Source organism: Ornithodoros turicata, chromosome 1 (assembly GCF_037126465.1).
Source record: "Ornithodoros turicata isolate Travis chromosome 1, ASM3712646v1, whole genome shotgun sequence".
In the NCBI taxonomy this organism is placed as follows: domain Eukaryota; kingdom Metazoa; phylum Arthropoda; class Arachnida; order Ixodida; family Argasidae; genus Ornithodoros; species Ornithodoros turicata.
The window spans coordinates 198,604,932-198,630,216 of NC_088201.1; the positions used below are offsets into that span (position 1 = coordinate 198,604,932).

Consider the following 25,285-nt stretch of genomic DNA (forward strand, 5'->3'; position numbering starts at 1 on the left):
ATACGAATCTGTGCGCATGGCGTCTGTTATTGCTGCGAAAGGAGGGCCCACAAAGTATTAAAAGGGTATCGTATGCCCATTTCTCTTTTTGTTTGTTCTCAAGGGTACACGCTCTTTACTTCTGCTTTTGCTGAATAAAAATTAGATAAAAAGAGCTAGGCCACTGCAGCCCGTTGTCGTCTTATTTCGTCTTAGCACCTTGTTATCTCTACGATAGCGGAGAGACTCCCTTCCCGCGATTACAGTGTTCTAGAAGGGTAACATAGTGGGAAGAGGGCCGGCCCACTACCCAACGGCAGCTGAGCCAAAAAAAAAAAAAGCGGGCGGCCGCGTGTGGCGCTGCTGTGGACAACCCGAGCAGCAGTGGGAAATACCGTGGGCGCCTGATCGGTGTGATACTTCTCTGCTTCCGTTCGGTTGCCTACGTTTTTCAACCGCCTTCCTTCAACATGTGCACTTGTGAAAGAAACGACTGGTGAGCTCTGAGGGAGAAGAAAAAGAAGACGGACACGCATTGCGTCGCATTGGGCTGCAAGACTGGGTACCCCGGCAAACGCTTGGAGGATGGCAGGAAACTTTCCCTTTTCCCCGCACCAAAGGACGCCGAACGGAGACGATTATGGGCATAGGCGTCTGAAGGTGGGGAAAGGGGGGTCAGCCGCCCCCCTGACCAAACACTGGGGGGGGGGGGGGCGACGCCTTCCCACCACTGAATTGCCGCAAGTGCCGCGTGCCTGTTACGGTACTGAGCGGCAATCCGGAAATGAGCCGCGAGCTTACATAATTCAGAGCTGTGGTTTACGCATTACATACAGCTTAAAAAGCGATAAAACCTGTGCTGTTTGGTGGTACATATTAAAAGCGATAAAACGCCAGTGCGGGGTGACACGAGAAGCACTGAAACACAGCGCTTCGTGTGTGTACCATCGTTTGGTGTCCTTTGCACTGGGTTTTATCGCCTACGACTTCTCTGGGTTGCGTTTTTAGAAGTGCAGAAGAGAAGCAGAATCTTTGTTATATTGTGCCTCTGCTGCAGTGGTGCTGCTTTTTCACAATTTTTATCGGAGTTACCACTACCGACTGGTATAGAGAGTACTGAGACATATATAGAGATGGGGCTGCAAAAGTCGTCTGAGCAAGTTCCTGAAACCAAATACACGTGTGTGATTTGGATCGTGCATACCTGAGGGACCAGGTACGACAAACAGAATAAGACTAATCGAGGTCCGTATAGGAGCATGTTGCTTTCTTGAAAAACATCTGCCCTTTTTGTGGAAACGTCTCTTGTGATAAATGTTGATGCCGTTCCATTCATCATATCACTACCATGTGTATTTCAAAAGCTAAGCTACCACTACCACGATGGGTCGCCACAAGCGCGCTCTTCCATCACTCTGAACGAGTGAACCCCCCCCCCCCCCCGCTTCCGCTCGCCGCTGGGGTGCCTCTGCCTAGAGAAAATACGCCGCTCGCGCGTCCCGTAAACTTTTGTCCAGCACTGTACTTCTTTTGTCCTGACGAAGACAGTGCCACTGTCGAAACGTCGACCGTTCTTTTAAGCGTTTCATGGCATATTATAATCTATGTGTTAAATTACTCATTAAATAAATTGTTTATAAGCCAAAAGTCGCCATGCCAGTACTGGACAGCTGTTTCGGCCTTCTTGGGCCTCATCAGCAGTACGCAGGCAGGCAACGTTTGAGCGAATGGCGTCAGCAGGTCACGAAACACATGATTCCTCCTGTCAGTGTGAGCAAAGTCACCACTAAAAGCCCAATGCAAAGCCAGTGAAGTATACTAGGAAAAAAAAAACAGCCGGAGCTCTTTGGCTGCACGTATAGCACATGTTTGTAAGTATATGTTTGTACAAACATATGCTATACGTGCAGCCCAAGAGCAAAAATACTCCAAAAGCCGGGAGACAACATAACTCGACAAAAAAGTAGAGAACTACAGGTAGTTTGTCCGACTTAACATAACAAAATAACAAAGTTTACTCAGACGTTTGGTCCGTCATGCGACGGACGTCATCAGTGCCAAACTGAAAGTCATGAAGTGATGTCATTTGTCTTGGGGAGCCAGCTCAGGGTGACCTGTACTGAGCCCATAGCTGAAAAGAAAAAAAAAACGAGGAAAAAGAAACTAATAAAAAAACGAAAGTATATCCCATCTAGGCGACCGGATTCCTTACTGTTGAAAGTACACCGGGATCATCGTTAATGATTGATTGGAATTTGTAAATGAGGTAAGACTCCGGTTGTTTCCTGCTTCCATCGGAGCTAAAGGTAGATTGAACAATAAAAAGGGCGACGTCATTTTTATTCAACTTCGTAGCCGTCTGATATTGACCTCTTTGACCTATATATATATATTTGTAAATCGAACGTCACCACGCCAGTACCGGACAGCTGTTTCGGCCTTGTTGGACCTCCTGGAGGAGGCCCAACAAGGCCGAAAGTTAATTATTGAAAGTTAATTAAGACATTGCGTTAGGAGTCTGTTAATGCCCCTCTAGGGAGTGCCCTTCAGCATATGCTATATTGCAATTGATTTCATCTCGGAAAAAGTGATTGATATATTTTTAAAAAATCTGTTCACACTTAGCGTGGACACCCTGTATATATTTATACGCTACAAAATAAAGGTTCGAACGACCAGGATGTTGTATATAGATAAGAAAAGAAAAAAAAAACACCAGAGACTGAAGTAGGGAGAGGGGCAATGTTAGTTATTAAAGGGACTATAAAATTTCCCGAACCCCCATACTTTTTTTCGCTGCAAACTGTTCTTCCCGCCGAGAAACTAATATGCCACAGATTTTTCCGGACGAAATCGCTCCACTCTGAGAGGAGCGCGCTCTCGAAATGTCTCTTCCGCGTTCCTCCTCTCCCGCGCACTTTCTCCCGTCGATGGTGTAACTGTACGGACCGCAATTCTGTTCCCTGTTACGTCACCGGTGTTGCGCAATGGCAAGTAATGCTGCGAGCCCGCTGTAGCTGGCGCCGTCCAGTCGCACATAGAAGGTCACAAGGTCTCTGGTCGCGTTTGAGGGTTGAAGTTGAAGCATTACGTTTCCTTTGTTGGAGGCGTTCGGATAGCACGCTATAATGAACAGCTTTTTGCGTGTGAATCCTTTGCTACAGTTGAGATGGCAAGTATGACATGTGTGCTGTACTTTTTCATCGGATGTATTCGTCCTCTGCTCTGCGACCGTTCACAACAAGGAACTCAAGTACCTCCGTGGCTTTGAGAGTTTTGCTGACGAGTTACGTGGGCCTCTAGCGATTCACCGCAACGTCTATTGGTTGTATCGCCGTCACCAATGGAACGTGTCTGGTGGTTACTTGGCGTTGCAGTTATATTTACGTCAGTTGCAGTTATGTTTACGTGTTGGCAATCTGACAACAAAGGAAGTGCGTTGTGAAGTCCGACTGTGGTATTTGGAAGATGCCCCCATTGGTTGCTCGATTTGTTTGCACAAATTATCGTAAAAGTCTGGGTGGTCTAATGTTCTGCTTTACTTTGTTTGAACTCGTGTTCTTCGTCATCATTACTGTTATTATTCAAAGCAGCTTCGCGCCTTCAGGCGATTTTGATTTACTCTGCATTTATTGTTCTACAGATGGCTGTATTTCCTTCCGTCGAAGGACTTCTTGTTTGCCTAAGATTATGTTTCATGCGAGAATTTATTTATGAGCACGACACGTATTCTGTATTCAATGTTGAGCACGTCGTAAATCTGAACATTTAGCATTGCCAACCACCATGCCTACAAAACGCAGCTGTAGCGTATGGTGTAAGAGTATTCTGCACATCGTCACTGCACATCTGATAAGTGTTCCTCGTTTAACAAATTTATTGTTCAACAAGGTTTCCAATACTGTGTAATACATCCCTAAGACTGGGGGACACAATCTCACGACACCAGTTCGCCTACTTCATGCCCTCTTATTGTGTTACGTAAGCTTGAAGTCACCGGTTGAGGTAACTGGAAATAAGCAAAAAAAAAAAACCATTACTGATGTAGCATGCCCAATATTTTGCAATTAGAAAAACGACAAGTAATTGGTACTATTTCAAGTAAACTGCTTGTTGGTCTTCCTGCGGAAATCTGCTTTGTTTGTGAATGAACTGTTCCATTTGCCACAGGGACAGAGTCCTCGCTATGCAGGCTCCTCCGAGGGTGTGGGCACACTTGTATGTGCGTCAAGGACGAGGGCATCAGGCTCAAACAGCTGAAATGTCGACATTTACCTCAAATAGTACAATAACTAAGACCTAACATCTACATGTACACATTATATGCTATACATGCATAATTTTTATTTTTAATAGAACACAGGATATGTTCTATTTTACATTGTCACACCTCATCCAACAACTGTATTGGCACCAGTGTTACCAGCAAATAAGGGCTGAAGTAGCTGCACGGCCTTGCAGGATGCCCAGAGCAAGTTGAACTGGTTGAACACAGCAGTACACCGGTATGATAATGGTTGGTAGGGTTATTTTTTTGGTAATGTGAAACAAAGCGCAGAGTTGTAGTAGGAACAATATCTCATGAGGACATAGTGCATCAAAGATAGGTTCCTTTAATTTAGAGGTGACCTGCACAGCACTTGCTGGAGTTCTCCTGGCATGTTACCCTGGTGAAAGACTTCAGCTGCCATACACATGGGCTGCCCTGATTTGAGACAAGAAAATAACACAGTATAAAACTCCAGTTCCGGTGAATGCAAATGATGTAATCTAACTGAGCAATGATTATAAGATAAGAAGTGTAAACAAGAAAATGTCCTCCTCAGTATCGTATTTGTGCACATGATAAAGCAAACTGTAAATCAAATGACAAAAAAGGTAAAAATGAACTTGTGAACAATATACAGAGCCCGAATGGTAGGCAAGACACTGCATTAAAGAGGAATCTGGAAAGAGGGTGCACAGCATTTGTCTGCGCTGAATTGTGGGTTACAATGATCATGCTGTCTCACCTAAGGGGTTTCACGCTCCGCTGAGGAAGTCACCTGTGAATATGAAAGCAGCTGAGTGAAGAGAAAAGAACCGGATACGTATGTTCAACATATTACATACATCTTCTGTTGAAGTATGGTTTCTAAGATCATGGTAAACGAAGTGTACTTTTATCAACAGTGCACCACCTGAGTTTAGGGACTAGATTCGGTACCTTCTATTTTCTTTTTTTACTCTCTTGGTGCCGTAAGTGGCGTCAAGGTTCAGAGTCACGCAGATGAGAATTAACCCATTCACGCAATCCTGAAATATATGATAGCATTTGAACCACACGGACTGAGAGACCTTTGTTAGCCCCAATAACGAAAAATGCTCGCACCTTTGCGCCGTTTAGGTGGATGTTCCTTGTCCGGTGTGGACAGGTTGCTACACCTTGATTCAGACGACACTGAGCTCGTTATCCAGTACGCTGAAGCGATTCAGCGCACCCTTCGAAAATTCGATCATGCAAATGTCCGCTAAAAACACGAGCAGTCGATGGCACCACATCGTCTTTCCACTCCGGCGGTCCGATTGCTTCGTGGCATTAAAAGCTGTCCGCCTCGTCACTGGGAAGCATGAGACATTGGATACCAGGCGAGTATTGAGTTAAATTAGGACAACCAACTATCCAACATCGTATCGGCATGTCGACGAAAACCACAGGATGCGACTGCGATAAACTGCGACCATCGCGCGGAAGCTCCCGTCATGGAGATTTCCACTCCCGATGAACGCATACGCGGGATCCTACGGCGCATGCTCCTGGCGCGATCCTTCGGCTCGGCCACACGTCACGATGACGTGTTGCCGAGCCGGCTGTGGTCCCGTCAAGTTGCCAGCTCTGTCTCCGCTCGGCAGCTCGCCACGGCGCGGCGCCAGCTGTCCTCCCTTCGCCGCTCCGCTTAAATTCGCTCCCGAGAATACTCCTCGCGTGATGAAGGTAAAATTTTGGTTCTAGACGCGGGAAAAGGCTTACCTTCTGATGAAATCGTGAAAAAAGATGTCATAGTCCCTTTAAATTGGCATTTAATCTAAAAGTTTGGGGAAGTCGACGTTTCGGCGGAGGCTCCGCCTTCCTCGGGACTAAGACGAAAATCTATGTGCAAGGTCTTTTAAAAGGTTACAAAAGTGACACAGTCTGTACAATTCCACTGCGAGGCAGTCGTCAGTGAGTCATGTTCTGGAAGGTTCTGGAACGTTCTGAAAGGTTGCTGGGTCATTGGCCGGAGAGATTACGTGTCCAAGCCTTGGAGTTCCAGAAAGGTCTGGGGTCGCGCTCGTTGAAAGCCTCTTGTCGTGGGTGTTGTTGTAAGTCGACATGCCAGTACTGGACAGCTGTTTCGGCCTTCTTGGGCCTCATTAGCAGAACCCGGGCAGGCAACGTTTGAGCGGATGGCGTCAGAAGGTCACGTAACACGTGATTCCTCCCGTCAGGGTAAGCTAACTAACCACTGAAAGCCCAGTGCAAGACCAATGGAGTATACATGGGAAAAAGGGCTCCGGCTATTTTTCCATAGTATACTTCGCTGGAGCACAACAGCACAATAGCAATTCAACACGGACAACACGAGGAAAATGTTACAAAAAACAACTACCATTAGCTTAAATATCGAAATAATTCTAAATGTGTAATAGAACAACCAGAATTCTAACGCAAATAATAAAAAGTGACAAAGAAGTCAAACTCTCGTGCGAACCGAGTATCCGGACAGGACCCGGTCTCTTTGTCATCCGTTTCTAAGTTTCTTCTTATTACTTCGTTGCTATCGATAGCTGTGGCGAGAGTGGAAAGACGAAGGGAGGAACAAATTCATCCATAGTGAGAACGGAACCTAGCAAAAAAAAAAAAAAAGAAAATCGACATTACTGTCTATAGTCTACTACCGTTCATTATCGACACTATCGATAGATTTATGCTACCGAGTAACAATGGATAGTTTTATGCAGTATCGACATATCGATAGCCATTTTACCGATAGTAGTACCATAGTAGTTACCATAGTTTCGCCACTCTACCATGAGTGCATCACGTTCAGGTGAGAGTAGCCATCGCAACACTTATGTTCGGAGACATAAAATGCGCTAACTCACTGCGGGTTTTAGCGCTCCTCCTGTTCTTGCCCGTCCCAAAAATTGCCCCCGCACTCCCGTGCGAAGAAGTATCACCATGTGATATCACGAAAGAAGGAAGTCTTGAACTGACTCAGTGCAAAATGTATACTAATTGTAGGACTGATCTGAAAATTGACATTTTGCTTGAGCGTGTTTAAACTAACACTTAATGTGACATAAAATAAATCACCGTAGTTGAGCTGGGCTGCCGTACGTAATGTTGCAGTAGGCTGCACGTTATTGCGTTATTTACGAATCGAACGGCATTTTAACCATACAAAGCTCTAAAGCTTTTATTAGCACCATCTTTCTTCATTCAGCAACATGGGAACAGTAACGGGGATGGCGATGTTGTCAACAAAGAAAGGAACAACAAGAAATGTATATGCGTCTATAACACATCACGGTGTTCACAGTATATACTTTCTTCTTTCCTCAGGGGGCCCAGAAAGCCCCTTGATTCATCGTAATCAATTTCGGGGACATTGAGGTCTGATGGTGACCATACGGCAAGCTTGCCGAACCGTCGCTTAGTGATATTCAGCTACGTCTCTATCTGATAAAAATATTTATGAGACCAGGGTAGTTGCAGGCTCGAAATCTGGGTACTTCAGCTGGGAAGCTTCATTTTCCTGGTCTAGTTCATCTTGCACGTGAGGACTGTTTCTGAAGCTTTTCGGATACCTGTATATCGTTCACAACGCGACTGTACTTGAAATGTGCGACCGACAAATACTGTGCACAGATGTTGAAGGGATCCCAATCCTTTCTTTTTGTGCCATAGTTTCGTTTCGCTTTGCTCTGCAGTAGCCTCTTCAAGGTGCTCAGATCCCTGTCCAGGTATGCTTATACCACACAAACTCATTTGCTTTTGCAATGTCTATCGTTCTGTCCAGATGTAGCTTCTAGGACCCTGCGCCGTAGCCTTTGTCTCCCGCGATGCTTCGGAAATTGGGGTCTTTGCAGTAGATTTGCCGAACTTGAGTGCCCTCCTACATAGACGCCGTCTTCCCTTCTCTTTGCGTCGAATGGGCTTCTTGATCGCAAATTCTGGCTCCTTCCCACCGTTCTATTCTGAAAAACGAAGTGCCACTTGCAGCCGCGCATGTTATACCCTGGGGCTATTAATTCGCATTGATGTTCATATCCTATCCTTTAGCAAAGTTTATTCGGTTCCCTCCAACTGCTCATGTACGTTTCTGCAGCTTTAGTTGATGCATTCAGGAGAAGCATGTCTGATCTGTCGGTAAACGTGTCAACAGCCCTCTCTATTTCGACTATTAATTTTGTGCGGAGCAACAGTCTCCCCTTTCCTGCTCGTTGCGGTAGTTCGAAAATGTCCTCCCGTTTCACGTGACAGCACTCGCTAGGAAAGCAATCATGCATGGCAAAGACATCGTATGGGCCATGTTCTATTTGATTGCAGAGAGAGCTCGTAGCGTTAGGGAAAAAACGGAAAAGAAAAGAAAGCACTACTGCGACTGGTAGCTCCACGACATCCGATTTTATCACGCCTTTCGAATGCCTTATTATTATTATTACCTATATCGGCTATTTTGAGCGTACAGTCTTGGTTGAGTGCCTAAGTTGGATGTCATGGCTCGTACAGGACCGCTACTTCATTCGAAGCTGCCATGTGGACAGCGTGGCCCACAAACAAAAAAGAAAAAAATCGTCCCGGACCTCATGAACAGACGTGCCATGGTACTGGGCATCGTCTGGGCTATGTATTCGTGCAGTTTATCTTGCATTGGTTAGTCATGGAAAGTTGTTGCCATACCTGCAACAGCCGATGATTCTCTAAGAGACGAATGGGACCGGTTGGTACATAGAAGCAGCGAAAACGACGAAAGCAACACAGAGACAGACAGAGAACGTCGCACGTTCAACTTCATGGTGATCACCTTTAATCGTATGATTATAAGTTGAAAGTTGGATGGTCCCTGTCTGGGTCTGTATATTACTTTGGTCGTTTTCGCTGTTGACTCTAGGAACCTGCTCCAGCTTGGATATGGAGGATGATGAATCACGGTCTCACGTGATGAGCCATCCCACGTTCACAGTGCATCTTTCATTCCATGTTTGCAGCCATTAAACGTTCATTGTCTATGCTCTGCCCTGCTCAGTCTTCAAAAGATGGTGCCGTGACCAGGATACAATTCATACGCAAGGACCGATACAGCAAGAAGACATCAGCACAGCATGGACAAGTCTCACTCAAGTCTCATTCAAGAAGCGAAGGGTTCTTCGTCTTCAGGTAACCACTTTAGTGAAAAACCTTGAAGGATTCCTTACCGAGACAAATCAAAATGTGCATCCCACTGAGGAAAGAATGAAACGACTTAACCAGCTTAACGTTACGCTTCTTGAAATTCACAGACAAATCGAGCCGCAATTGACGGAATATGAGTTTGAGGCTGAATAGACATGTCAGCTTGAATATCAAAATCGACTGGCAACTATTACGTTCAAGACTAAAAAAACTCGTCGCAATGATGCAAAGTTCACCGGCTACAACACCACAGTCTACACCTTCAACTAATAACGAGTCGTCCACGCACCCATAACCTCCTTCGAGCTTAGCGCGTCCGTCAAATAGCAATCGTGGATCAATTTGACTTCCAAAGCTTGAATTATTGCAATTTGATGGCCGGAGACAGCAATGGCAGTTCTTTTGGAGCCACTTTCAGTTCACGATTCATGATAACGACAACCTATCGGCAACTGACAAAATGAATGATCTCATGAGTGCACTGAAGGGTGAAGCCGCATCGGCAGTCATGGGTCTACAGCTATCGGCCGGTACTTATGACACGGCAATCGCCATTCTACGTGATCGCTACGGCAATGACAATCTACTGATTCAAAAATACCTTCAGGGACTTGCTGACCTCGAGCCATTCTACGTGATCGCTACGGCAATGACAATCTATTGATTCAAAAATACCTTGAGGGACTTGCTGACCTCGAGCCCATACTCGTATCTCGTCTACGTAAATTATACGATTAAGCGCAAGCGCACATACGAGGATTGGATTGCTTAGGCACAACCATGGATTCTTATTGCTCCATGTTATACCCACTTTTGTTACGGGCAATGCCACCTGATATATTACAGTTTAACCGTATATTGGGTGCACAAGAGCGAATACCTGCGTCGAACGCAGCAAATGATGCAACATACCATAGGAAGGCGCTCGAGTCGTTGATACAGTTTCTTGCAAGAGAAGTGAAATACCGTGAAGAGCTCGCTCTACGAATGACGGAACATGTCCACCTACCGGACCAGACAAAGAAAAGCCAATGTTCGAAGCTACACAACGTTCCGCCAATAGCAATCCTGAAAAGCACCTCATAGTCATGGGAACGCCAGCCATGTCTCGTCTGCGGCGTCACAGGAGATATAACTTCCGATTGTGCGGTCTCAAAAGTCCTCGACCAAGAACAGAAATTTCTGACCGAACATTGTTTGTGCTTCCGCTGCACGGAGCCAAATCATTCCACCTAACAATGCCGTAGCCATCCAAAGTGTAAGGCTTGCTCTCGCCGGCACGCCACCACCATTTGCGACCCTAGTAACAAGCCCTCGTCGACGGTACGTAACCCCGAGACTTCACAACCAACGTAACTGTCAAAGCACTTGCAATCAACGGTGGCCCTCTTCCTTATGTCTTGCTGCAAACCTCAACAACATGGGCACAGAGGCAAAAGGCACATCTACACACTCGACTCATTTTTGATGGCGGAAGTCAACGCACATTCATTGCCAGAACGTTGTCTGAAACCGTCGGCTGCGGGCAGATACGTACAGAATAAATGTCAATTGGTGCCTTCGGTAACTGTCCTCGACGTCCACAAACCTTCGACGCTGTCGAACTAAACATAAGTTCCAATTATCCGGCAGACAGCTATGGCGCTATCGTCGCACTCGTAGTCTACAGGATGTGTACACAAACGCTGGCTGTGCCCCCAACGGAAATCGTGGAGCACATGCAAGAAAATGGACTCCTACTTGGTGACACTTCTACAGCGGTTGATCCCCCAACGAATCGAAATCCCTATCGGATAGGACCACTACGGGGATTTCGCAGCGGGGAAAGCCCAAAACATATGCCAAGGACTCTGAGCTTTGGAGACGATTCTTGGGTGAACTTTTCAAGGCCCTTGCTCACCTACGAATGGCATAATGGTGGTGAACTGCAACACTCTTACTGTTTTGCACGTAAAGGACAGGGTGCAAAACGAGGTCAACCACTTGATGAACAACATCTGGAGCCTGGACAGTATTGGCATTCGTGCTGACGAAAGCGATGAACAGGACTCCAACAGCACATGGTACGTACGAGTTCCAACAAACCATAGCCTTCAGGGACAATCGTTACTGCGTGGCCCTCCCATGGAAGTCACAGGTACCGCTCGGTACCAGCGAACGCATCGCTAAACAGCGATTCGCGTAGGTAACAAATAATCTAATGAAACCGCAAGACCTGAAGCAGAAGTATGATTGCGTCATCATATTTCAAGACCATAAAGGTTGGAGACGTCGTACCAATTCAAGAAACAAACCGAACTCAATTGCAATGGCGAATTGGGATAGTACGATAGTACAGGAAGTCTTCTCCGGTTCCGGTGGAAGAATCTCATCACATCTCCTCATGACCTCTGGTCGCACTATACTGAGACGACCAGTACAACATGTGTACAGGATGGAGTCATCAGAACCCTAAGATGACCTCGCATCATCAGAACCACAAGATGACCCCGCACTTTCGCGGGTGGCCTCTTGATGTTACCTCTCATAACAACGATGAAGGATGACGAACCAGTTTCTCAGGTGATGAGAAAGTAGTAATAACAATAATAATAATAATAACAATAATAATGGAATGGAATGGAATGGAATTTTTATTCAAAACACACACATCAAGGAAAGTCATGAAGGCCCGCCTAAGCCCGAGGGCTTGTGTCGCAGGGCCTGACGTCAGGGTCAGCAGCGAAATCGCACACTATTCACACATGGAAAATAAAGTATTGTTCACCTATAGTACAGGTTCCGGAGGTATCCTTTCAACTCAGTTTTAGTCTTAATGTCAAAAATACCAGGGGAGAGATTGTTAAAGATCACAGGAATATAATAGTTTCTACAAAAGGAGCCATAACGAGTGAACGGAAAGGGAACACTGAACAGGCCACGACAGTGCCTAAGATCCCGCCTAGCTGTAAACGGCGTTCTGTGGGCGTCACTCCAAAAGTGCCTCGATACGACCGTGTAATCAAACAAATTCTGGAAGCGAGGAAGGTGAAAGCAATTGAATATGATCAGACAACTGAACTGTATCAGATAACATTTCACGGCCGTATGCAAGGCTCTTTAGGCAGCTTCTCAGGATAGAGTTCACCTGATGCTTCCAGCTCTCACTGCAGCGGCCAAACACGGTGATCCCGTACCGTAACACGCTGTAGCCGAAACTTTCGAGTATCGTTTTCCGAATTCTGAAGGGTGTATAGCTCCGTATATTATATAAAACGCAAGATATTTTTCTCAGTTTTGCACATACGTATGACAAGTGTTCGTCCCATGACATGGTGCTATGAAAAGTGACTCCAACGTATTTGACAATATCACTGTATGCTATATGTTGACACGAGCAATTGCTGCACAGCGAAGAGTGTACTACAAATGGAATGGGAAAAGGTATACGCTTGTGCGAGCTGCGGAATACGATCAACTGAGTTTTCGAAGCATTAATTTTTATTTGATTAAGGTTAAACCAATCCCAAACTGTAGATGCGTCCTTTTGCAGGTTGTTAATAGAATCCTCATAATTAACGTGTACTGACGCTAGCACCGTGTCATCGGCGTTCTGAAACACATGGGATTGCGAAACTGCACGACACAAGTCATTGACATATAGATTGAACAGTAAGGGGGCTAAAACCGACCCCTGTGGCACACCAGATGTGATATCTACAGCCTGACTACGTTCACCACAAACGGATACAAGCTGCGTTCTGGCAAATACAAAATTATTAAGCCATTCGTAAATGAGGCCTCGAAATCCGTAAGCATATAGTTTTCTCAACAAAATTGGGTGGCAGACTGTGTCGAACGCATGAGTTAGGTCGAGCAATAAGCAAGAAACAAACTTGTTCCTGTCGAATGAATTGTAAATTAGATCGGTGAATTCCTCGAGGAGATCTTGCGTACCCCTGCCCTCAGTAAAACCAAACTGGTTATCGCAAATGATATTAATTTTCTGAGCAAAATCAACCATAACTGAGTAGACGTACTTCTCAATAATTACGGCCAACACAGGTAACAAAGAAATAGGACGATAGTTCTCCACTATATCTCGACGCCCTTTTTTGTGTATTGGCCTCACAATAGCCCTTTTTAATCCAACTGGAATGACACCAGACGAAAAGCACCCACTGAAAATCATCAGCATACAGTCACTTAAAGTGCTGTAGTTTCGCTGAAGATCAGAGATTCTGATACCGTCCCACCCACACGATCCAGATGAAATGCTGAATACTATTGCGCGCAACTGGGGTTCCAGCATCGTAGGAAAGGCACAAGACTTTGAAATGGTGGGGAACCCAAGATCAGGCAAATACGCAGGTTGTCTGGTCTCGAAAGCTTTAGCAAAACATGCGCTAAATTTATCTGCGATACCGGCCGAATTGCCGAAATTGTCTTTGATAGCTTTATCTAGATTGTGTTCATTTGGTTGACCTCTAAGTTCGTTAATCAGGTTCCACGTTGCACGGGAATTCTTTCTACTTGCATTCAATTTATCGTAGTAGTAATTTCTCTTCGATAAGCGTATCGCGGCGGTGACCTTGTTCCGAAACGCCCGAAATTCCGGTTTGAGAGCGGCGTTATCAGGGTGTCGGCGGCACCTTCTCCACAGTATTTCTTTTTGTTTAATCATGCATATGATTTCATCATTAATCCATGGGTCAAGGCGCCTCCGCTTGATTGGCCTTATCATTTTAGCGAGCCTGGTAACTCTCAGAGAAGTATTCTATAAACAATTTAAAAGCCTGCACATGATCTGCGCAGTCCAAAATAGCTGACCAGTCATATTGGGCTAAGTGTTGATCAAATAATTCGATATTGATGTATTCTACAGATACAGTGATTGGTGCACGGGCTCTCGGTGAATTGTTAGCCATGAAAAGAAAAGTAGGGTAGTGATCAGAGATCTTATAAGTTATAACCCCCGCACACAGGGGCGTATCACGGGATCTTACGTTAATATGATCAATACAGGATGAAACCAGTCTGCCAGTCATATATTCTTCCCTAGTGGGGGTGAGTATCAGGGCCTCAAGCCCGGAGTCGGCCAAAACATTAAGGTATTCAGATACGTTTGATTTACTGGCCTGTAACATATCAATGTTAACATCACCTAACATGAACAAGTCATTGGAACTAAGTACATTGCGGAACAGAGTCCGCAGCTCAGTGAGAAACAACGGAACACTCAAGTTGGGTGGTCTATATATTGCCAAAACAGATTACACTTTAGAGCAGTTGGAGATGTTAAGCAATATACATTCCATTTCAGCTACAGAGATCGGAACACGTTCCATATGCCATAATGAACTGACCAATACTGCAATACATCCACCTTTCCGTCCACTTCTGGTAAAAAAGAAACTATTGTAATTTGGTACACACAGAGTGTATTCCTCATCACTGGTAATGTTAATTTCAGTCAACACAATAACATCTAATCTCGACAAGTTATTTCCTAGGCGACACTTCAGCTCACTGCAATGTTTTTTGGCACTACGTATGTTCATATGCAAAAAAGCAGTGACATTGTTCGAGCCCGCGTGGTTCAAATCCGTGATAACCGTCGAGAAGTCCGAGTAGATTGAACACGAGTCTGGCATGATTTACTGAATTTTGTTCACATCATCTACATTGAGAAGGCAGAGTACGGGGCCTTCTTCATTTTTCTTGACATCTTGAATATTTTTCAATTTTTTTGTCCACACAAATCTATATCCGTGGTCCCTAGCCCTGGTCTTAGCTCTCCAAAGCAGTTGTTTATTAAAGCGTGTCAAATTATCGTTGAAGTACACATCCTTCGGGATCAATCCATTATCTGAGGCCGCACGCCGCTTTGTGGGCTTTCATCCATTTCTCTTTAACAGTAACTGAGCGAAATTGTATCAAAACTTGTGGGCTTCGGTCAGGTTTAGTTGGAAGCCGGTGCGCAACCAACACATCACCGTCACAGAGCTCGATGTTGAGTTTTCCTGCTACGTCCTGTAATAGCCCGGAAAGATCCTCTCTAGGTGTGAAAGGCAGGCCGTGTATCTCAAGGTTCGTTCGTCTGCTATACTGTTCACTAGTATTTAACATGGTTTGTAGTTCTTTAATCTCTGTGGCTTGCCGGGAAACCTTCGATTCCAATTCATTCGTCCTCGACTGCATTTCGTTGATGCCCTGCTCTCTTTCCTGTGCAAATCTTCTAAGACTGAATCATATTTATCCGACAGAAAAGAGACAGCATCTTTGATTTCATCTACTGTTTGTTTTACCGGCAGCAGTGACTCAACAGTGGCTTTTATTCTTGTGAGTTCTTCGACTTTGGATGGAAGCACAAGTAAGCAAGTGATGCTCTCTTTCAGTGCGGCGAGCTCGTTGAGAACTCTAGTAAGGGAGGATGCCTCTATTGTTTGTTCCGATGATTTAGAACGCGAATCACCAGCGCGGCATGTTTTGCATGGAATAATAATAATAATAATTATTATTATTATTATTATTATTATTATTATTATGGTATTATTATTACTATTATTATTATTATTATTATTATTATTATTATTATTGTCCGTGGCTTTACGTCGCAGACAACTGTTTCAACATACATCTGCCAGCAGGTGTTTTCTGTGATGAACCAGAATACGTCGAAGTTACGCTCCTAACTCACGAACGAACACATCAACGCAGTTCCTTGGTTTGCAACAGCTTTGCAATTACTTTCGCACGATGTTGACGTAATAGTTAAAACCAAGAGGTACAGCTTGGGACAAAAGTTTACGGAACACGGCATTGGCGTATTTCTTCATTGGAGCGACCCCCTGCTAGCTATGAGGAAGATATCGAATAAGAAACTGGTGACCGGCTATTTTATTCATCTCCCAGTATGAGCGCCCGGTACAGTTCGCTGACAGGGTCTCGCTCGAATGGAGAAATGCAACACCCCGGTGTTCCGTAAGCTTTTGTCCCAAGCTGTACCAAGTTTCGTTACGCTGCTGGAAAAATTAGACCCGATCGCATTCAGCAACCGCATCAATTTCAATGAGTTTCAATGAGAATTTATGCATCCAATTCATTTAATGTGAATATTGCAGGTATTTCTCATTGAAGTAATGAGAAGTGTTGCGGGAAAGCAGACTTTATGTTTGAGCGCTCCAACAGATGTTGTGGTGAAGGAGTCTTCCAGGGATCCGGGAGCTAATATGTTCAATGAGAACCGATGACTTTCAATGAGAACTGAGACACCCAATTCATTTAATGTGAATAACGCAGGTATTTCTCATTGAAGCAATGAGAAGTGTTGAGGGAAAGATAGCTTCATGTTTTAGCACTCTAACCGGTGTTGTAGTGAACAAGATTCATAGGGAATCAAGAACCAAATCAAGTAATTAGTTCACTGGGTGCCAATGAGAAACAATGATTTCCAATTGGAGCAGTCTGAACCGACGTGTTGCGCAATGAAGATCCCCTTCACAGAAGAAGAACGAATTGGGCAATTGGTTTATCATCAAACCATCATGATCACTGTGTCAATTGAATTAATGTTAGCAAACATGTTGTGCGGATAGGACTGCTCCATGCATAGATGAAAGGATGAAGATCATGAAAGACACATTCGAGGGATATAGCAAGTTGGTGAGCACTGAATACAGAAGTCGATCATTCTAATTCAAAATATCTTCTATTCGAAATGTGTTTGAATTCCTAGACACTTCAATTGGCACAGACTACGCAACTGACCAGTTTTAAATTGCTTACATTTAAATTCATATATTTTTTGCACTGCACGAGAGTGAAAGGGAATATTGTTTTCCCCAGGAGCATGCATATAGAAATACGCAGGAGTGCCTCAAGTGAAGTATGCTCTCTACCAATGCATAGTTTTGCACATTGTGTTTGCAAGTGGTGAACATACTTGTGTAAACAATATGTAGCAAAACATATACAAACAAGTATACTCCAAACAAGAAAATCTCAAAAACACGGTACATGACATCGTGTAAGAAAGATTGATGGTTTAGCTTACGTTATCTCAGAAAAAAGAAACTGCTAGAAAAGATATCAATGGTTATTTCAAGATTGTCGCACTACTAATACAATTAAAAACTTGAATAATACATGCAATGAAAGAAATTTTACATAGAAAGGAAAAACAGTTTTTCACAACGGTATTCATCACTTATATTCAATCTTGTTTGGCACCTTGGTCACCACAAACTGCTCATTTAGTGCCATGCGCATACGTCTACATGCTAACACTACAGGTGATGGTATTCTTACTCACTGCGAAACGTAGCATATTGTTACGTGTGTTCCGAACACCGTTGTATTCCAAAAGTGTCAGTGAACTTACCGTTTCCTGACCCTCTTGGCGAAATCTAATGCGAATAATCTAGGCATATGACCCGCCGTCCAGACAAACTATCTTGTTGTTTGTCCTCTGACATTTAATATGATCTGTAGTGGCATTGTACACGACCCCTTTGGCGATCATTCGCTCGTAAGCGGTGGATGATGAAGGCAATATTGCCGTTGCATTTTTTAATATGTTAACGGTCTCGACCTACACCTTTCCCAAGTGCAGGTGCAGACGAAAAACTTTCAAATTATGTTGCAGCAAATGGTTCTGAAACAGTTGCGCAGCATAATCAAAGCGGCCACTGAAATAGGGCAGCGATATGTCCAAAACTGAAAACACTTTTTGCAATGTGAGCCAAACAATGAAAACTGAAGGACACTGACGACTTGCAATAGAGAAGCTCTATTTCGCAGGCAAACATAAGAATGAGCATAGAGAGAGAAAAAAAAGACTGCCGAGGCAGTTTCTATGCTGGGTCAGTGCAGGTTGAATTTTCATTCTGAAACGATCCGACTTCCATTCGAAAACCAGAATAGTTCCATGCTGCATTGGAGCTGGAAATGGGCGTTAAGCGAGTACGCCAGATAGTGTTAGATTTCTGGGGTGAAGATAATAATAATAAAAAAAAAAAACTTCCACGGCAGTTTCCGTGCTGAGTGAGTGCAGGTTGAATTTCCATTCTGAAACCATCCAACTTCCATTCGAAAACCACAAGAGTTCAATGCGGGATTCGAGCTGGAAATGGGATGTTCCAGCGAGTACGCCAGATAGTGTTAGATTCCTGGATGTGAAGATAAGCTTGGGTTATATAAAGCGGAAAAAAAGAAAGAAAATAAGTGTCGAAAGTAATTGTACAACGTGTACATATTAAATTATGTTCAAATACAATAAAACATATTGATGAAATAATAAAATAAGCAAAATAAGAATAATAATTCTAATAATAAATAAGTAAATAAGATAATAAAATAAATAAAGACCGAAACGTGTGCAAAGTTATACACACAACTCCGTGTTCCTGAGTAGGTTGCAAAAGACGGATTGTGCACTGCGACAGCTTTACCCTGCGACACTTCAGCTTTCTCAGTCTGTCAAAACGAAACTACAGCCATAATGCTCTCGTCGTCGTATGCGACCGAGCGCCATCGGCATCAATTCAGATTGTGGCTGCGTTCCAATACCTCGCGCCCGCGAAGCCGCATGACTAGGCAGCTGAGTAGACCCCTTTGCTTGTCACTATTGGAACAGGCTTGCCTATCCGAGGCGCCTGTGGCGCCATCTCGTTGCTCACGCAAGAAATGCGTACCGCGCTAGCGCAGCAGGTGCTAGCGTTTCCCGCTCTCAGCCATCCCGGCTGTCAGATGGTCAGGCGCATAATTAGACTGCATCGATGCGCACTAGGCGGTAGCCGACTGAATAGCGGACTTGGCGAGATTTGGAACGAGACTTAACATGGCGACACTTCCGGTTAGACCGCTAGGCAGTCGACAAACCGGGGTATTGCAACGCAGCCTATGTTTTGAACTTGGAAACGTCTGTTGCCGTGTAGGATCTAAGATGCAGTCTGGTAAATTAGATGATGCTTCCTGCCCTTCAGCTCCACCGACCGCATAAAAATCTGAACGTCTTTGCATTTGTGTAGTGAGGTGCTCCGTCACGCATTTAGTTACTGAACCCGTGCACGAGCTCTGTTACCACAAAGGTAAGCGGCGTGTTTCGGACGCTTGATCATCAACTGCCAAATGCAAACCAAGAGGTGTACGAGTGACCCCATATTTATCCATAGTTCTCTGAACTGCCTTCATAATGTGCCATCATCCCGCTTGCACTAGACGGGCTTACTTTGTCGGACAATTAAATGAGAAGGTGCCACTGAAGCATGTATCAGATTTTGCCTGCTTCAAATTGTGTCACACATTATCTCCTATAGTGTTGTCACTGTTGCTGTATGTACACTGGATATTTGTAGTATATCTGTTTTCATACCTGTTAGTGTGGATCAACTTTGGATCAGAAATTAATGAAGCAGAGGGGCGTTTTTCGTTGTTTTAGCTTCCTTTTTCATCCACCTTTCTTTATTTTAAACGAGTTCGCATAGATAGTGTCTTAATTTGCAGCCAAACTGTTTCACATTATTACAGTACAATATTTTGATTAAAAACTAGTAAAGCAAAATAGATGCCATTTTTCTGTTGAGTTATTCGCGACTCCAGCGAACTATAGGTGGCGTACGCCGAACCTGGACTCGAGGGTTGCCACTTCCATCGCTAGGTGGCTACGGCTTCGCTGGAGTCGCGGATCGCGACTCCAGCAAACTATAGGTGGCGCACGCTGAACCTGGACCCGAGGGTTGCCACTTCCACCACTAGGTGGCTACGACTTCGCTGGAGTCGCGAATATGGCCAGGTGAATATTCGCTCGAAGAAAATCATGCAACTATATGATTACGAATTACCTAAAGTTCATTAGCTTTTTAATTAGGGGACTTCGCGCAAAGGCGAAATAACAGAACGGGATCTATTCGGCGTCGAAAGTAATTTTATGTTGAAAAAAATACATAAACGTGCACGTGCGTTGAAACATCTGTCGCGGAATTTCGCTATGCAAATGAGGCGGAACATGAACTAAGCACGCTTCTGGCGCAGAAAGAGCGACATGCAACCGAAGTGGGAGGGCCACGTAATTTGGAGCGATGAAACTGATTGATGTAGGAGGTAATGGTCAGATAGACCGCTCTTCCACCCGGATAAGGCGAACCTCGCATCGTTTCTTCGTTTGCAAACTGCGTATTTCTCGTTTCGGCTCATTTGCATAGCGAAATTTAGCGATTAACATTTCAACACAGGTGCGCTTTTAACACTTATTTCCACATGGAATGTCTTTCAACGAGGAATATATTCCTTTACGTCTTCTCGCTTTTATGCGAAATCCCATAATTAAAGAGTTAATTATTCATTATTAGTTAATTATTGATCTTGTAGTTACATACCTTCTTCTGGAGAATGTGCACCTGTCCATATTACTCAACTGCAAAAGCGGAGTCTATTTTGCTCTGCTAGTTTCTAAATACAGTTTAGGTGACGAATAAAAGTAAACACCCTGCAGAATGCTTCTTTGGCTTCACACAGCCATGTGCCTGTGACAGTCCGTACATGTCGATTCTCCGTACATGTCCGTACATTGTCCGTACATGTCGCTGTCGATTCTCTTGGGGTGTTAGTGGTGATAGGGTCCATGGCTGGAGGCATAGTGTTCTCCTTCATGGTAGCACCAACTACATCCACAGTACCCGTGAAACCAAACATTGTTTTGCATGGGGGGGGGGGGGGGGGGCAGAGATACGGAGTCGACACAGCAGCATGGTCCAATAAATCTGCTTTTAACAATGCTTCCTGACTTCCATGACTTTCATGACTTCAATGTCACATCACTGAAAAGATCATTTGCATCGTCTGCAGAGACGAGGAAGGTGTTCATGTCCAGCATTCCTTTACCACAATCTGCCTCACAGTGTGCGGCAGCTGATTTATCATCACGTGAATTGACCAAGCTGATTTTTGCTGATTTAACTTGTGCTACTTGTGCCACATCGATATTAAATGTATAAGAGATGTTGTCAATTGATGACAAAACCTGACAGGGCTGGGATAATGCTTCCTACTTTGCTCCGTTCAAGATACCTTCAAATTTGTTTCTCTTACTTCTGTACAGTGACTGCCGGCAACATCTTCTCTAGTGTTCAGTTTACACTGCATGTACTGTGGCGCTTGATGAGCTGCTCCCCGGAAAAGAAGCAGGAGTGAAGGAGGTTGCGCCGTCAGCTACTGCTAAATGTTAATTACATCTTTTAGATTTTCTATTTCTCACTATCTGATGCACGACAGTATTACCAGCCTAACATTGCGCATTTGTGAAGGCACAGTGCGACTGAGAATATTACACCAGTAGAGGATGATACGATGATAGGAAATGGTATGACGAAGTTACCCGTTATGCGACGATCCGAAATGGTCGATGTCCAGACAGGTCGGGTTCGTAGCAGCTCCGGGCGGGTTCGACTTAGACGTGGTCAAGCGAAGAGTCACGAAGTTCGGTAAAGACAACAATTTATTTACATGTCGATCCAAGACAGGATTCAGTTCCGAAGTTCAGAATTAGAATATCCAAAAACCCCAGCAACCTTCTTAAAAAGGGTTTCAAACCTGGGTGCCAATGGTCATACCGTTCCCCGCCCACACTATCACGTGATCACAATAAATCAATCATAGTTAGATAAAGCGGTCAAACTCACTTTCCCAGACTTATAAACCAATTAAAAGTCATAATTAATGCTGGACGACTGGACCAATGGCCGTTCTCGTCCCTCTTTCCACGTTACACATCTGGACATCCAGATTTCAAATAATGATTCTGAGAAAAGTGTGTGGGTGGCAAGATCATCCACTTTCTAACAGTACACAGGAGAGCTCCACGCTTGTAGCTAAGTCAGTGGCACACGCATTGTTTTGTCAAGTAAGGGTCCCGGACCCCCTGCTACGTTATTTATGGGTGCCACCGCCACCCTCACAAAGACGTGAAAACGCGGACCAGATGTCCCGTTCTGGCTGTGGTCAAAGCTTAGTTCATTTGGAGACGCTTCCGTTGTTTCCCTTGTACACTTCTCTTCTTTTACATATAGGGCAGTGGTTCCCTGTCTTTTCCCTCGAAGCGGGCATGTGTGTGTTTGGATTCCTGTACACTGCCAGCTGACCGCTCCTGCCCTCCCGACTTACTCGAGATACCAAGAAACACCATCACACCCTGCACAAACATACAAGTGGCTTCGGGAAATTCAGCCGAACACGTGTCGCACAGCTTATTCGTTGAACTGCATTTGCCATTCCCAGGAAACAACACAATTAACGAAAAATAATACATCACAACGTGACAACACCCAAGCTGAAATATGTGCTGTGATGGAATACAATATGTAGTTCATTGATCCAGTAAATTATCCAAATCACATTGAGTCTAATTCATTTTTGCGGGAATTCATTTATACTCATTGGAAAGCTCTACACATCTAATGTGACTATACCACAACAAACCTACTGGCGAATCGAAATGGAGAATCATTCCAATGAGAAATATCCTGCTGGGGCTCATTGGTTCAATGAGACAATGGGGACATTCAATGAGTTTGAAGCCACCACTTCTCATTACATCTCATTAACACTTGCTGTGATTTCTCATTACATCTCATTAACACGTTCTGTGAGTTCTCATTACATCTCATTAACACTTACTGTGATTTCTCATTAAGGCTCATTGAATATGGCACCATTTTCAATGTAATATTTGTCCCAAATCATCTATTGGGGATGAGAATTTTCGCAGTCAGTGAATGAGATTTGTGTACATGATATCCAATTGGTTCAATGAGATTTTCATAGGATTTTGAATGAGACAGTTTCCAGCAGAGTAGCACACAGCAAGTAAAAATGACTGCTTACCGTTTAGCTGTGATTCAGCAACGCAGATAGAGGCTACCGCAAACCTGTGCTATGTGGCCTGCGTAGTTTCTTTACGGCTCAATGCGGCAGCGGACACGAATGACATCGGCACACCTGATATAGAACAAGCTTTGTACATGTGTGCGTGTGTGAGGGGGGAGTTAACAACAAGGGCAGAACAACTTTGCTATCACGACCTCTTGCGCGAGCTTATGAAGCAGCCGTGGAGCATGCGATCTTTCCATATAAGATAATGATCGCTATGTGAAAGTTCAAGATCGAGGCCCTGATCTGGTACCTAAAGCACATACTGAGGTCGCACATGTGTGACACATGTACGATATTGGTGCCTATTATCATTCGAAGCAAGCACGCGTGAGATGAAAACTTTTTTGTTGGCCCTGATGAAAACTGAAGGTGACCTAGAGTGTAGAAATAAGTAAGTGTGTGTATTTTCTAAAGCGGGACACCAACCGCACCAAGAAAGTTGAGTAGCTCAGGATATCAAGTGGCCGAGACTAAGGGAATGGGACGCATCCCTTCCTAAGCCCGCATCTCTGCCGAATCACATGCTTTGCTGCTGTTGCTTATGTTGCGTGCCTACCGTGCCCCACTCCTCATACTTCATGATCCGAAAACAGTCATGCTGAGGTAACATTAATTCTTGGAAAATGGCATACATAGGTATTAGATGCACCAGGAGCATCATTATAGCAACCTGAGGGAATACGCAACAGCTGCAAATGAACGCAAATATGACCTTATAAATACCGCACCTTTATTTATTTATTTTTTCTTGCTCAAGTGCCTCATCAGGTGTTGGTGTTTCTCATTCAACAGTAACACTCCCCGCCATCCGAAATAATGACAGTTCCATCTCAAATCGAAGAAGCTGTGAATCTCCCGAATTCAGGCGAAAACGCATACGTTGAAGCTTTGACGAATATGCATATATGCACTTTGTTATTCATTTTCGTTTATTCATCAAAACTGCTCCTTTAGTAGCACATTCGCACAAAAGCATCCTATAGTAAAGCGCAGTTGAACGGCATGCGCGGCAGATCCACGTCGTTTCAGCCTGCTTTTTGCTAAAGGTATAAGGCAACATTTTCGCAAAAGGAACGTTATATATTCGACGTCCGTCCTTCTGTGACTTTGCATTACAGTTATCAACGCTGTTTTCACGTGTGACAATCTACCGTTAATTGGTATGCGTTATACTCACGTAAAATATTTTACATGCTGAATTGACTACGTACAATTACTGCCGGACAAATGTTCGCATTTTGCGTTCTACATTGTTCAGCAATATTCAACGTTAATTCTGCATTCTACCAACAATTTGTGTTGACTGGGCCGTAGCATTGGCAGCGTAATATTAACAATTTCGTTTTCTTTAATATTCTGAAGAAAATAAAGTGCAAGCTATACGGTATATGAGCGTGCAAGTAAGAATACGCATGAGTTTCTTTACCATCACTATTAACGCTTTTTAGCTTCGCGCTCTCGAATTTCTGCTGCAAGGTTTCACCATCTGAAAATGTAAAGTTCGCGCGTGAGTCGATTATCCCCTGACCATTACTGGCTCCAAACGCTGCATTGTTATTTTGATAGATAATTGAGTTTTTCAAGAATTACTCACGTAAATGATTATCCAGCGGTTTACAACTTCGAAGGTCGCGAACACATACGCTTTTGGCGTAATGAAACCAGCAGGCTAGGGCGTCACATATCTAGTGTCGCAGTTAAATATATTTATTCCTGGGAGCATACAAAATAAAGATTATGAACGTCAGTACTCCTGAGAACTCATACCCGTAACTCACCAGACATATGTACAACAACCGAAACACGCGCACTTGGAGAGGTGTTTGCGAAGCTCCATTAGAGGGAATTTCGCGCACATAATTACTTGAGGCTCATAGCTATGCATTATATAATCATCATTGTCGAATCTAGACATCATTGTAAGTCGAATATCCTTTCCAAAACCGACCTATTCAGACAGCTTCTAATGCAATGCTTGCT

The 25,285-nt window shown here is 44.2% G+C and overlaps 1 protein-coding gene and 1 pseudogene across 3 annotated transcripts in view; one reads left to right on the plus strand and one right to left on the minus strand.

The window, feature by feature from the left end:
- The window catches only part of LOC135378933 (caspase-7-like), a 201,420-nt gene that overhangs the window by 118,083 nt on the left and 58,052 nt on the right, over positions 1-25,285 (plus strand). The gene's annotated exons all lie outside the window — the stretch shown is intronic.
- On the minus strand, positions 15,242-17,641 carry LOC135379158 (uncharacterized; annotated as a pseudogene).